The sequence below is a fragment of the Phoenix dactylifera genome, chromosome 5 (genome assembly GCF_009389715.1).
Source record: "Phoenix dactylifera cultivar Barhee BC4 chromosome 5, palm_55x_up_171113_PBpolish2nd_filt_p, whole genome shotgun sequence".
Taxonomy (NCBI): Eukaryota; Viridiplantae; Streptophyta; class Magnoliopsida; order Arecales; family Arecaceae; genus Phoenix; species Phoenix dactylifera.
In genome coordinates, this window is record NC_052396.1 from 14,540,221 (window position 1) to 14,552,621 (window position 12,401).

Genomic DNA, 12,401 nt, shown 5'->3' on the forward strand with positions numbered 1-12,401 from the left:
TCACTACCAGTCAGAGTAGAACCTATGGGGTCACACACACTAGAAGTATTGACCGATCCGATGGTTGAATAGTGATTATGAATCACGAGTAATCAATTCGATTGATATTCGGTTGAAGAAGGAACAAAGGAAATTAATTAATTGGACTTAAATACAATCCTACTTCGGGTAGGATTCCTAGAGTTCTAATTGGATTAGGACTGGGAATCCTAGTTGGAGTAGGACTAGGATTCCTACTTGGAATAGGATTCCTACAATCCTAATGAGATTAGGAATTTTGAATTAAAATTGGATTCCTACTTGGAGTAGGATTCCTAGAAATCCTAATTGGATTAGGACTTCGGATTCAAATAGAGTCCTAATTGGATTAGGACTAAAATTAAATACATCCTAATTGGATTAGGATTCCTTAAGTCTAAATTAATTATTAATCTAATGAATCAACATAACTCCTAATTGGATTAGGATTGAAGAGTTCAATTGAGTCATGGTTCATTCAAGTTCTAATAGGATTAGGACTAGCATGGATTGAACCCAATTGATTCATGATTTGGTTAAAGCCTAATAGGATTAGGACTTAGCCATAAGAGGGACACCTAATCCTCCTTAGAGGAGGATTAGGGCATCACAAGAAGGAGGGATCACGCCCCTCCTCGTCTCCTTGTGTGCGGCATGAAGAGAGGGGCCGGCGCCCCCTTCTTATGGAATTAACTCTAGGGCTCCTAGATTGTAGGAGCCCTAGATGGCTATATAAGAGGAGGCAAGGGGCCGGCGCCCTAATGCACTTGAAGCCCTCCTCTTGCTGCCGCCACCCTCCCCTCTCCTCCCTTGGTTCAACCGCAAGCAAGGTGCAAGGGAAAGAAGACCTTGGCGACATCCCTTCTTCCTCCTCTTGGCTTCAACGCATGAGAAAAGAAGAAGGCTGCGAAGGGCTTTGATCTTCTTCCTCTTCTTCATCCTTCTTCCTCCTCTCAAGTGCAATCAAGAGTTGATTGAAAGAGAGGAGATCAGCCATCAAAAGAAGTCTTTGCAAGGGAGCTAGCACCCCGGGAAGACAAGAAAGATTTGATCGGTCCTCTACTTCGTGTGGATACCCGTAGAGGCCGGACGTTTGAACGGCTTCAAGCGAACCCTCTTCCGAAAACCACGAATTCAGATTTGCGGTGATCATCTACCCGCGCAAGGTGAAGATCTGATCTTCCTAATGGTTTTAAAAGTTTTAATTCTTACCTAATTACGAAAGGTCTCGAAACAACGTTCATGCGATGAACGTTGATCCCGCACATGCCCCCTTTCCGCTGCCATCTGATTTTTGTTTTGACGGCATGGGCGGGTTACCAACAGAGTGCTTCCTAATAGACAAAATGGACGATCTTGTAGAAGAAACCCTTCCTTATATTTTAGCAGATGACCCTCTGAAAACATGCTTGGCCCATTCTGACTTTGATATAGACAAGGCCATAGAAGCAGTTAACTTTGTGCCCGACAATCAGTTTTCCACAAATTTTCTTCCTTGGAGAACTCGGCATGAACCTGGTATGATATGATTAAGGATGCACTGCGTCTGGCTGAAGACGTTAAACTTAGCGCTTGTTGGAAGGCAACCCAATTTTCATAGGTTATTTTTGCATATTTTCTTGTCACATTTTTTTCAGATGTCCTCATATTACTGATGCAACTAAGGTACAATGCTTCTATCCTCCATATGCATCATACTTTCATCCAAAATAAAAATAAAAATAATAATAAATAATAAAAAAAATATATATATTAAAGTAAAAAAATATATAAACATTGAGGACAATGTCTGATCTAGGTTGGGGGGTATAGGATTCGAATTTTTGAAGAAATTTTTCACATTTTTGTATTTTTAAATAAGTTTATCTCAAAAAAAAAAAAAACTAATTTCTATGCTTTAGTGCTGAAATGATAAACACACAAAGTATATAAAATCTAAAAAGCCCAATAACTAGTCAGGAGTAAGTCAATTTGAGTTCTTTTTATTAAAAATTCTTTTAGCGAGTTGTAAGATAATTTTTACTTTGGAATTTCACAACACACATAGCCTGCACTTCTAAGGATTAGGTTCAATATTACGTTGCTAAGTCTAGTAGCAACCTTGAGTCCTGATGAATCATTCCTATCTAATTCACTATTATCCCGTATTTACTGTTAAAAAAAAAAAGAAGAGTGAATTTAGTCAGGTACATCGAAAAGGGCTACCTATCGTCAAAGGTCAGCGTGCTTGTAATAAGGAACCCGAGCATAGGTCCGTAGGGGAGTCTTGATGCCCAACACCTTACGCCATCTGGTGTGGGAGTGTTGACTGAATGCTCGCTACATGGAGGAATCATTACAAGAGTAAAAGTGCATAATTTATTTATAAATCAAAATCAAAAAAAAAAATGAAAGAGAAAAAGAGAATTTGTGAAAACTATTAAACTAAGCAATTTAATAAGAAATGCAATTAAAACGATCAGTTTGGGGCCACCTAGGGATTTAAAGCCTTATTGCATACGGTAAATGGAATCGTAATTCCTGCGAAAGTGAGTTAGTTTTTATTTTGCTCGAGGACTAGCAAAATGTAGGTTGGGGGGTGTGATAAGTGCTAAATAATTCATAAATTAATATCTTATTTATAGCACTTACCATTATTTTAATTCACATATTTTGTAAATTTGACTGAAAATTGTATTACCTTCATGATTGCATTTTAATAAATTATCCAAGGTAATTCAAGTTTGATTTGATTATTGATTAAGCTTAATGCATGCAGGTCGAGTCGAGCTCAATTAGGTAAAGCCTAAATGGACACTACCTCATCCTCCAGAATCGGCTCCAAGAACTCTTTTCCAAAGCCCAGTGCTTTCCATTAATTCCTGACTCTTCACACATTCACCTAAATTTTTTCCATTCCAATTCTCCTGTTTAACATTAAAAATAATATGATCCATTCGATCATTTGTCTCATAGATCTCAAAGCGTACCATCTATCATCGCACGGATCCCAAAGCTCAACCTATCTCCTCCAATTCACACATCCTCCCTCATGCCCGAATTCTTTTTCAGTTTGCCTTGTTTCGGATTAGAGCCGCAACTGTCACAACCCGACATCCCAACTCCCCTGTTTCCACAACAAAACCAAGCACATCTTCTCCTGCTAGATCCCCTCCACGTTGATTCTCCCATGCCCAGATCTCCTCAACATCTTCATCTCCACCTCGTTGAAGCAACTACTTCGCACCTCTTCTCCGTTGTTTGGTTTCATCTTCCCTGTTATCAGCTGATATCCAAACATCCATATCAAATCCCCTGTTTCGTGCGGATGAAAACCAGAATCTACCTCTAGAACAACCTCAAGCAAGCTGATGAGAGCACAAAAGTGCAATCTACACATCACTCAAATTAGTATTATTGCTAACAAATGATTATAGAAGTGCTGTATTAATATTATATTTTTGTAGGGTGCAGGTGATCGGAAATCAAGCTAAAATGCACATTGGGTCCAAAAATATGCATCACTGCAGGTGATCAGCCAACCGCTTGTGTCAACCCCAGTTGCACACTAGAAGGAGGTCAAGATCAGCTGTCCACTTCATTGCAGCTTCAGTCTTCTACGAGCCCAGCGTGTGATCACTCATCGCGTCCGTGCAACCTCCCAGCACCCAAATCTCATCCTGCGGCCAGCATTTCGAGTCCATCTTCTCTGCATATGAGTCCGCTTCGCCCGCGAGCCCGAGTTCATCCATCTACCATGTCATATCAAGCTCCCAGTTCCGTGATCTCAGCGCCAGCGTCTCAGGTTCATCACCCGTGATTTCGGTTCACAGCGCCTCCCAGCTCCGTGATCGTGATCCGCCCGTGAAGCTTCCATGTCTGCATCCAAGCTCCATCCGACTTCATCTAAGCGTCCACGTCCGAGTTCCTCACGAGCGCACGCCTCGTCCACACCTCATCCCAGCATGCCACGTCCGTGATCAGCTTCCTTCACGCGTCCGGAGATCCAGCTCTCAGCCGGGATGTATGCTTCGAACGACCACCCAACCTCCCAACGTCCTGAGATCCCAAGCTTCTGCTATCAGCTCCCGGCGCCCGTGAAGCATCCTCTCACGCGCTTCAGCTTCATCCGTCCGCGTGTAGGTCGGCATCCCGTATCTCAGCATCTGTTCACGTCCGCGGCTTCCGTCTTCCTCGCAGTCCACGCGTCCCAGCTCCAACGATCAAGCTCCATCCGTCCAGGCCTCTTGAGTCCAAGATTCATCTCCAGCTTGGTGATCATCCAGCAAATCGTCCGAGTTTCCAGCATCCTGCGAGGCATCACCCGCGTCCGTGCGTCCTAACGATCCTCCTCGCACCCATCCGCCACGTCCGCGTCCGAAGATCCCGGCATCCCGTGATCTCAGCATCAGTGATCATCTCCCGTTCGCATCCATCCACTTCTTCCGGATCCACAGCTTCATCCTTCCGTCCGCGAGCATCTCTAGCCGTCCACGTCCATCCCCTTCTCCCGGGATTTCATCTCATCCGGCCATCTCCACCGCATGTCCCTCTCGGCTGGGAAGGGAAGGGAGGCTCTCGGGGGGTTTAAAAGAGAAGAAAAACAGAGGCTGCCTCAGTCCCCATTCAAAGAAAAAAACAGAGAGAGGAAACAGGGGAGGCCCTGTTTCCGAAAATAGAAAAGAGAAAAAAAAAGAAAGAAAATGAAAGGGGGATTAATGTGTGAAATGGAAGGCTAAAGTCCTAGGAAGGGTGATGGAGGAACCTTTGATGTATTTCTCTTTGAAGTAAATTCTAAACTTTAGCTTTCAATGATTTATATTTATTGATATGTTCTTGATCCATGCGTAGTTATTTCATAGGTAGATCTTTAATGGATTATGATTATTGATATACGAATTGCTTTAGTATTTGATTCGTCGTAGACGTAGAAAGCACGATGAATGCTTAGAAATTGAGTTCATATGTTCATGAAACATATACCATGATTAGATCTATCCTACATTTAATCTTTAATCAAGAACTATAGAGTTTATTCCTTGGATGCAATATCATCAAGGGGGATTCCAGATCCCTACCATTTTTATTTCATTGAACTGTGTTTATTATTCTCTGCATTTAATTTCTGAAAATCAAAACATCATTTTAATCCACATATTTATTCAACTAAAGTACTAATTATATCTAAAAATTACGCTAATAATCTATAGATCGTTCCCTGAGGATTCGACCTCGGACTCCTGAGATTTTACTACTTGTGCGATTCTCCTGCACTTGGGAGAACAATTTTATTTTTGCATCAAGTTTTTGGCGCCGTTGCCGGGGAACGGCTGATTTATTAGTATAATTTTAGATTTAATCAGTATCCTAGTATTTAGTCTTTTTCTTTCAAAAAAAAAAAATCTTTATTGCTGTTTTTTTATTCCCTGCACAGTCTGCATCAAACTCTGATATCTGAGTAATCCACCGTCTGATTGAACTCAAAGTTGGTCTTCAGGTGTAGGACCTGTGTTTCTGATATCTGAAACTTTTAAGACTGTCAGATTAATACGAAAACTTGCTGCTGTCTGTTTTGAATTTTCTGCATTTAATTGTTTTAGATCAGAATTTTATTGCTATCATATCTCATTAACCCTTGTTGCTAATTGAAAAATTTAAAAAAAAAAATAAATAATTTGCTTGATCACTTATTCAATGAAATTTAATGTCATGTCATAAAATATTAAAAAAAAAATTCTCTTGATTGTTGCATATAGTATATGGCATCAGCATAAAACACTCTAAGGGCTGAACCCATTTAAAAAGATAAGGTCGGGATTTCATCACTCGTCCTTAGCCCAAAAATCACCCCATTGCATAAATATCCTAAGCTTAACTAAAATCAACTAGACGTTGGCCCCTAAGGACATTCGAGCTCAATTAGGATGAAGACCACCGAAAGTTGCACCAATTTCGCTCTATGGCTTAGTTGATGTCTAGGCAAGCTTTGTCCTTATAAGGGAGACAGTTCATCTGTTCGAGGCAAGTGGGTTTTAAGTGGGACCTTTGCGAACGCATCGTGACCCCTCCACTTACCTGGGAGCTTACCTGGTCAACAGTTCATTAGACCGGATTGGAGGCTTAGGTGCCCTCTTCAAACCAGTTAGAAGCTGTCTAGAAATTTAAGAAAAATATTAGAAATTGAGGTGTAATGTTTAGTTGCATGTTTGATTGTTAATAGATTTTTGTCTTAGAGTGTAGTTTTAGGGTATCTTTAGTTGGTACTTATGTTTATATTTATTTTAAAAAAATTAATTAAAAAAAAATTAATTAATTAAATTTTGTATGCTAGGTTGGGATAGGGACGACACCGGTCGATTAAGTCGTACAACTTTAGATCATCCCTTAGGACACACCCTTGAAATTCCTTCGCAGTATCTCACACCTTGTGAGATGGCAAATTTTCCTGATGATGTAGGAAGTCACCATGGTGATGAAGGTAGACCCCCAGTTATGACACTTCGACAATACTTACATCCCACTAGGACTAGTCAACCTTCATGCATGATTATTCTTGAAAATGTAGGACACTTTGAAATCAAACCAGGAGTAATTCAATTGCTGCCAAAGTATCATGGAATGGAATCCGAGAACCCTTATCTTCACCTTAAGGATTTTGAGGAAATTAGCATCACATTTAGAGTGCCAAATGTATCGGAAGATGTCCTTAAATTAACCTTGTTTTCTTTTTCCTTGAAGGATAAAGCCAAAACATGGCTGAACTCCTTGAGACCAAGATCGTTAGGAACATGGCATGATATGCAAAGAGAATTCTTAAAAAAGTTCTTTCCCGCACAAAGGACTAATTTTTTGAAAAGGCACATTAGTAATTTCCAACAAAAAGACCATGAAACATTTTATGAATGCTGGGAGAGATTTAAAGATTTGCTACTCTCTTGTCCTCATCATGGGTTTGAAACATGGAGAACCATTAGTTTCTTTTACGAGGGATTGTCTCCACAATTAAAACAATTTATAGAGACTATGTGCAATGGTCTATTTCTGGAAAAGCAACCCGATGAGGCATGGGACTATTTAGACTCTCTCGCAGAGACTGCACAATTATGGGATACAGGGGATAGAGTGAATAAACCTTTGCCTAAGACTACTAGCATTCCACACGGGGGCCTTTACAACCTTAATACTCAGGATGATATTCAAGCTAAAATGGCAGCCCTTACTAGGAAGGTAGAGGAAATTAAACTTAGAAGGATTGAACCCGTCAAGACCGTAGAACATAACAGCGAGTGTTGTAGGATTTGCGAGATGCCTGGCCATCTCATCACTGATTGCCCCACAATACCCGCATTCAAGGAAGTCTTGCACGATCAGGCCAATGTTATGAATACCTATCAAAAATCTTTCAATAATCCTTTTTCGGGTACTTACAACCCTGGATGGAAGAACCATCTAAATTTCAGGTAGAGGAATGACCAACCTCAACAAGTATATAACCCAACTCCTCCACCTCCGCAACCTCATTATGCACACCCACCCCCTCAAAAATTCAGTCTCGAAGAAACTTTGGAATCTTTCATGCAAGGTCAAGCCAAAATCAATGATGAATTAAGAAATCAACTGACAACGCTGACCACTGTTTTAAGTGCTCAAGAGAAAGGTAAGCTACCAGCTCAACCACAACCTAATCCTCAAGTCTATGGCGGTAGTAATGCATCATCTTCAACTTCGCATAAAGAGCAAGCAAAGAGTATAATAACTTTGCGAAGTGGAAAGATTATTGACCGACCAGTCCCAGAACAAACACAAGTCATACCAGATTCTGACCCTCCCAAGACAAAAGAAAAGGATAATGAAGAAACTGAAGCACCAACATCTACTGAAAAAATTGAATGTCCTTTTCCTGCACCATTTCCATAAAGATTAAAGCCCTTGCAAAAGCTTGAACCAAACTCTGAAATTCTTGAGCTTTTTAAGCAAGTAAAAATCAATGTACCTCTTCTTGATGCAATAAAACAAGTGCCTTCCTATGCAAAATTTTTAAAAGATTTGTGCACTGTCAAGCGTCGTTTAAATGTCAAGAAGAAGGCATTTCTGGCTGAAAATGTGAGTGCAATTTTACAGCATAACATTCTTCCTAAATATAAGGATCCAGGTTGCCCAACTATCTCGTGCATCATTGGCAATTTTAGGATTGAGCGAGCATTGCTAGATTTAGGAGCAAGTGTTAATTTGTTGCCATATACGGTATATGAGCAACTCGGTTTGGGTGAGTTGAAGCCAACAACTGTGACCTTACAATTAGCTGACCGGTCAGTGAAGGTTCCTAGAGGGATTATCGAAGATGTGTTGGTCCAAGTAGACAAGTTCTATTTTCCTATTGATTTTATTGTACTGGACACACATCCGGCTTCCAAGTCACCATCTCAGATTCCGGTCATCTTAGGACGCCCATTCCTTGCAACTTCTAATGCATTGATCAATTGTAGGAATGGTGTCATGAAGCTTTCTTTTGGAAATATGACCTTGGAACTGAACGTCTTTAGTATAGGTAAACAACCCAGTGATCATGAAGAAAGTAAAGAAGTTGAATGGGTTGAAACCATTGCGGAAGAATATTTGTTAAAAGAAATATTTACTGAATCGGCCGACAATGGTTTAATAGATTGGTGTTCTGAAGGTACTGCTAATGATGTGGTCCCACCTGGTTTAGATAATTCGGATGTTATGATGGTCAATGGGTGGAGACCGAGAATAGAGGAATTTGAACATTTGCCATCTCGAGGAACAAAGATAGTACCATCCCATGAACAAGCACCTAAGCTCGAGTTAAAACCTTTACCGAAGGAACTCAAGTATGCCTTTCTTGGATCCGATGACACTTTTCCTATAATCATCTCATCTGATCTTGATCATGCCCAAGAAAGAAAATTATTTGGTGTTCTAAAGAATCATAGAGGAGCTTTAGGGTGGTCTATTGTAGACTTGAAGGGGATTAGCCCTTTAATTTGCACGCACCGAATATATTTGGAGGACAATGCCAAAACCACAAGGCAAATGCAACGCAGGTTGAATCCTACGATGAGAGATGTGGTTAAAGCAAAAGTCCTCAAGTTGCTTGACGTGGGTATTATTTATCCAATTTCCGATAGCAAGTGGGTAAGTCCTACTCAAGTCGTGCCCAAAAAAGCAGGTCTGACGGTAGTCAAAAATGAGCAGGGTGAGTTAGTCCCGACTCGTGTCCCCACGAGTTGGCGCATGTGTGTTGACTATCGAAAATTGAATTTGGTCACTAGGAAAGATCACTTTTCCTTATCCTTCCTAGACCAAGTTTTGGAAAGAGTTGTAGGACATAATTTTTATTGTTTTCTCGATGGCTATTCCGGATACTACCAAATCGAGATTTCACCAGAAGATCAAGAGAAGACTACTTTCACTTGTCCTTTTGGTACATTTGCTTTCCGTCGGATGCCGTTCGGGTTATGTAATGCACCTGCAACATTTCAAAGATGCATGCTCAGAATTTTTGAAGACATGAACGAGAAGTTTTTGGAAGTGTTCATGGATGATTTTTCTATTTTTGGCGATTCTTTTGATGATTGTTTACTACATTTACAAGCTGTCTTAGCTCGGTGTATAGAAAAGAACCTGATACTGAATTGGGAGAAATGCCACTTCATGGTGCCAAAGGGAATTGTCCTAGGACATATTGTTTCATCGAAAGGCATGGAAGTTGATAGAGCCAAGATTGACTTAATCGCCAAGCTACCTGCACCCAAAACGGTTAGAGATGTTAGATCATTTTTAGGTCATGCTGGATTTTATAGGAGGTTCATCAAAGACTTTAGTGTCATAGCTCGACCATTATGTAACCTCCTATCCCTTGATACACCGTTCAATTGGACTGAAACATGTCAAGAGGCATTCGAAAAATTGAAGGCTATGCTTAGCACTGCGTGCGACCACCTGATTGGTTATCACCTTTTGAGATCATGTGCGATGCTAGTGACTATGCGATAGGAGCTGTCCTAGGACAACGCAAGGATAATAAGCCATATGTCATCTACTATGCAAGCAAAACCTTAAATGATGCTCAAATGAATTACACCACCACCGAGAAGGAATTGCTTGCAGTAGTATTTGCATTAGACAAATTTCGTTCTTATATCCTTGGTGCTCCTATTGTTATCTTTACAGATCATGCAGCGCTAAAATATTTATTGGATAAGAAAGATGCCAAACGACGCTTAATACGATGGATACTTCTACTCCAAGAATTTGACATCACTATCAAAGATAAAAAGGGAGTAGAAAATGTAGTTGCTGACCATTTATCACGGCTAGTTTTTAATGATTCGGTGCCACAGTTGCCCATCAAGGACTCGTTCCCTGAAGAGCAATTGTTTGCACTTTCTACTATGTCATGGTTTGCTGATATTGTAAACTTTCTTGTCACGAATCGGATGCCGGAGCATTGGGGATCGAATGATAAGAATAATTTCTTGCGTGAAGTAAGAAATTATTATTATGATGCTCCTTATTTGTTCAAGTATTGCAATGATCAAATCTTTAGAAGATGCATTCCGGAACATGAGATACAAAGTGTACTCTCTTTTTGTCATGCCAGTGCTTGTGGAGGACACTTTGCATCTAAGAAAACGGCAGCTAAGGTGTTGCAATGTGGTTTTTATTGGCCTACACTATTTAAAGATGCCCACGAGTTCTGTAGGACATGTGACCCATGTCAGCGTGTTGGAAGTCTAACTCGTAGGCAAATGATGCCTCTTCAGCCCATTACTGCTATTGAAATTTTTGACATGTGGGGTATTGATTTCATGGGTCCGTTTCCACCATCTTTTGGCCATGAGTATATTTTAGTTGGTGTTGAGTATGTGTCAACATGGGTAGAAGCTGTTGCCTGTAGAACTAATGATCACAAACCTGTTTTGAAACTTCTAAAAAAAAATATTTTTTCACGATTTGGGATGCCCAAGGTTATAATTAGTGATGGAGGAAAACATTTCTGTAATACGCCTTTTGAGATCCTATTGCGAAAGTACGGTATCACTCATAGAATTGCAACTCCTTATCACCCGCAGACTAGTGGCCAAGTAGAGTTAGCCAATCGGGAAATTAAATAAATTTTAGAGAAAACGGTGAATCCATCACGCAAAGATTGGTCTTTAAAACTTTCTGACGCATTGTGGGCTTACCGTACTGCTTATAAAACTATTCTTGGTATGTCTCCGTATCGGCTAGTCTATGGAAAAGCATGTCATCTACCTGTTGAATTAGAGCATAAATCATATTGGGCCATTAGAAAATTAAACTTTGAATTGTCCGATGCTGGTTTAGCTCGAAAATTACAATTAAGTGAGTTGAATGAAATTCGTCGGGATGCGTATGACAATGCTAGACTTTGTAAAGAACGAATGAAAATTAGGCATGATAACTCAATTCTAAGAAAATCTTTTGAGCCTGCACAAAAAGTTCTTTTGTATGACACTCGCTTACATCTGTTTTCTGGAAAGTTACGATCAAGATGGACAGGTCCTTTCATTGTAAAAACTGTTTTTCCACACGGGGCAATTGAAATTGAGAATCCACAGGATGGCAAAATTTTTAAGGTTAATGGACACAGATTAAAACCTTTTCTTGAAAATTTTGCAGATGAAGAGGACTCTTTTTCCTTGGGGAAGCCTTCTTATGACTGAACATGAAGGCCAAGGTATGTGTATATTAGTTAGAATTATTATTATTTTTTTATTTCTAGTTTTCTTCTTATTTTGTAGGTCTTCTTTTCTAGAAATCAACAGCTCAAGGTATTCTTCTTCTCTCTATTATTTTCTCTATTGTCTCTCATATATAGTTTTCTTGCATTTTTTTACATTGAGGACAATGCAATGTTTAAGTTGGGGGGAGGGAAATATTTTGACAAAAAAAAAAAAAACTTGTTTTTTGCATTTGATTTATTCTATTATTTTCTTTTCTGAGCAAATGCACATGTATTTTCATATTGAGTGTGTACAACTATTAAGGCAAGGAACACATGCATACTATGACTGATCAGAGACCTATTATTAGATCCCCACACGTGTACTTAATGACAATAGGAAGGCCTCAGGAGTTCATATTTGTTAACTGCATTTTTGTTAGCCTTATCCATAAAAGAAGTATGAGTATCCTTGTTCGTACCATAAGGTTCAGGATTTGGTTTTCACATAAAGATAGAGGTTGAATATCCCGACTAGATTACTTAGGTGCCTTATGATCCGACTATGGTTGACCTATAGTCACGATGCAGTCACATATATAATAAAAATATTTATATGGTTCAGTCTATCATTTCTTTTCTTGCATAATTATTATTCAAAAAAAAAAAAAACTTATGATGACAAGTCTGGCCT

General features: G+C 39.7%; 1 pseudogene; it reads right to left on the minus strand.

Annotated features, from left to right (window-relative positions):
• Window positions 1–6,852: 6,852 nt before the first annotated feature.
• Window positions 6,853–6,950, minus strand: LOC120110953 (annotated as a pseudogene).
• Between the last annotated feature and the right edge of the window lie 5,451 nt (window positions 6,951–12,401).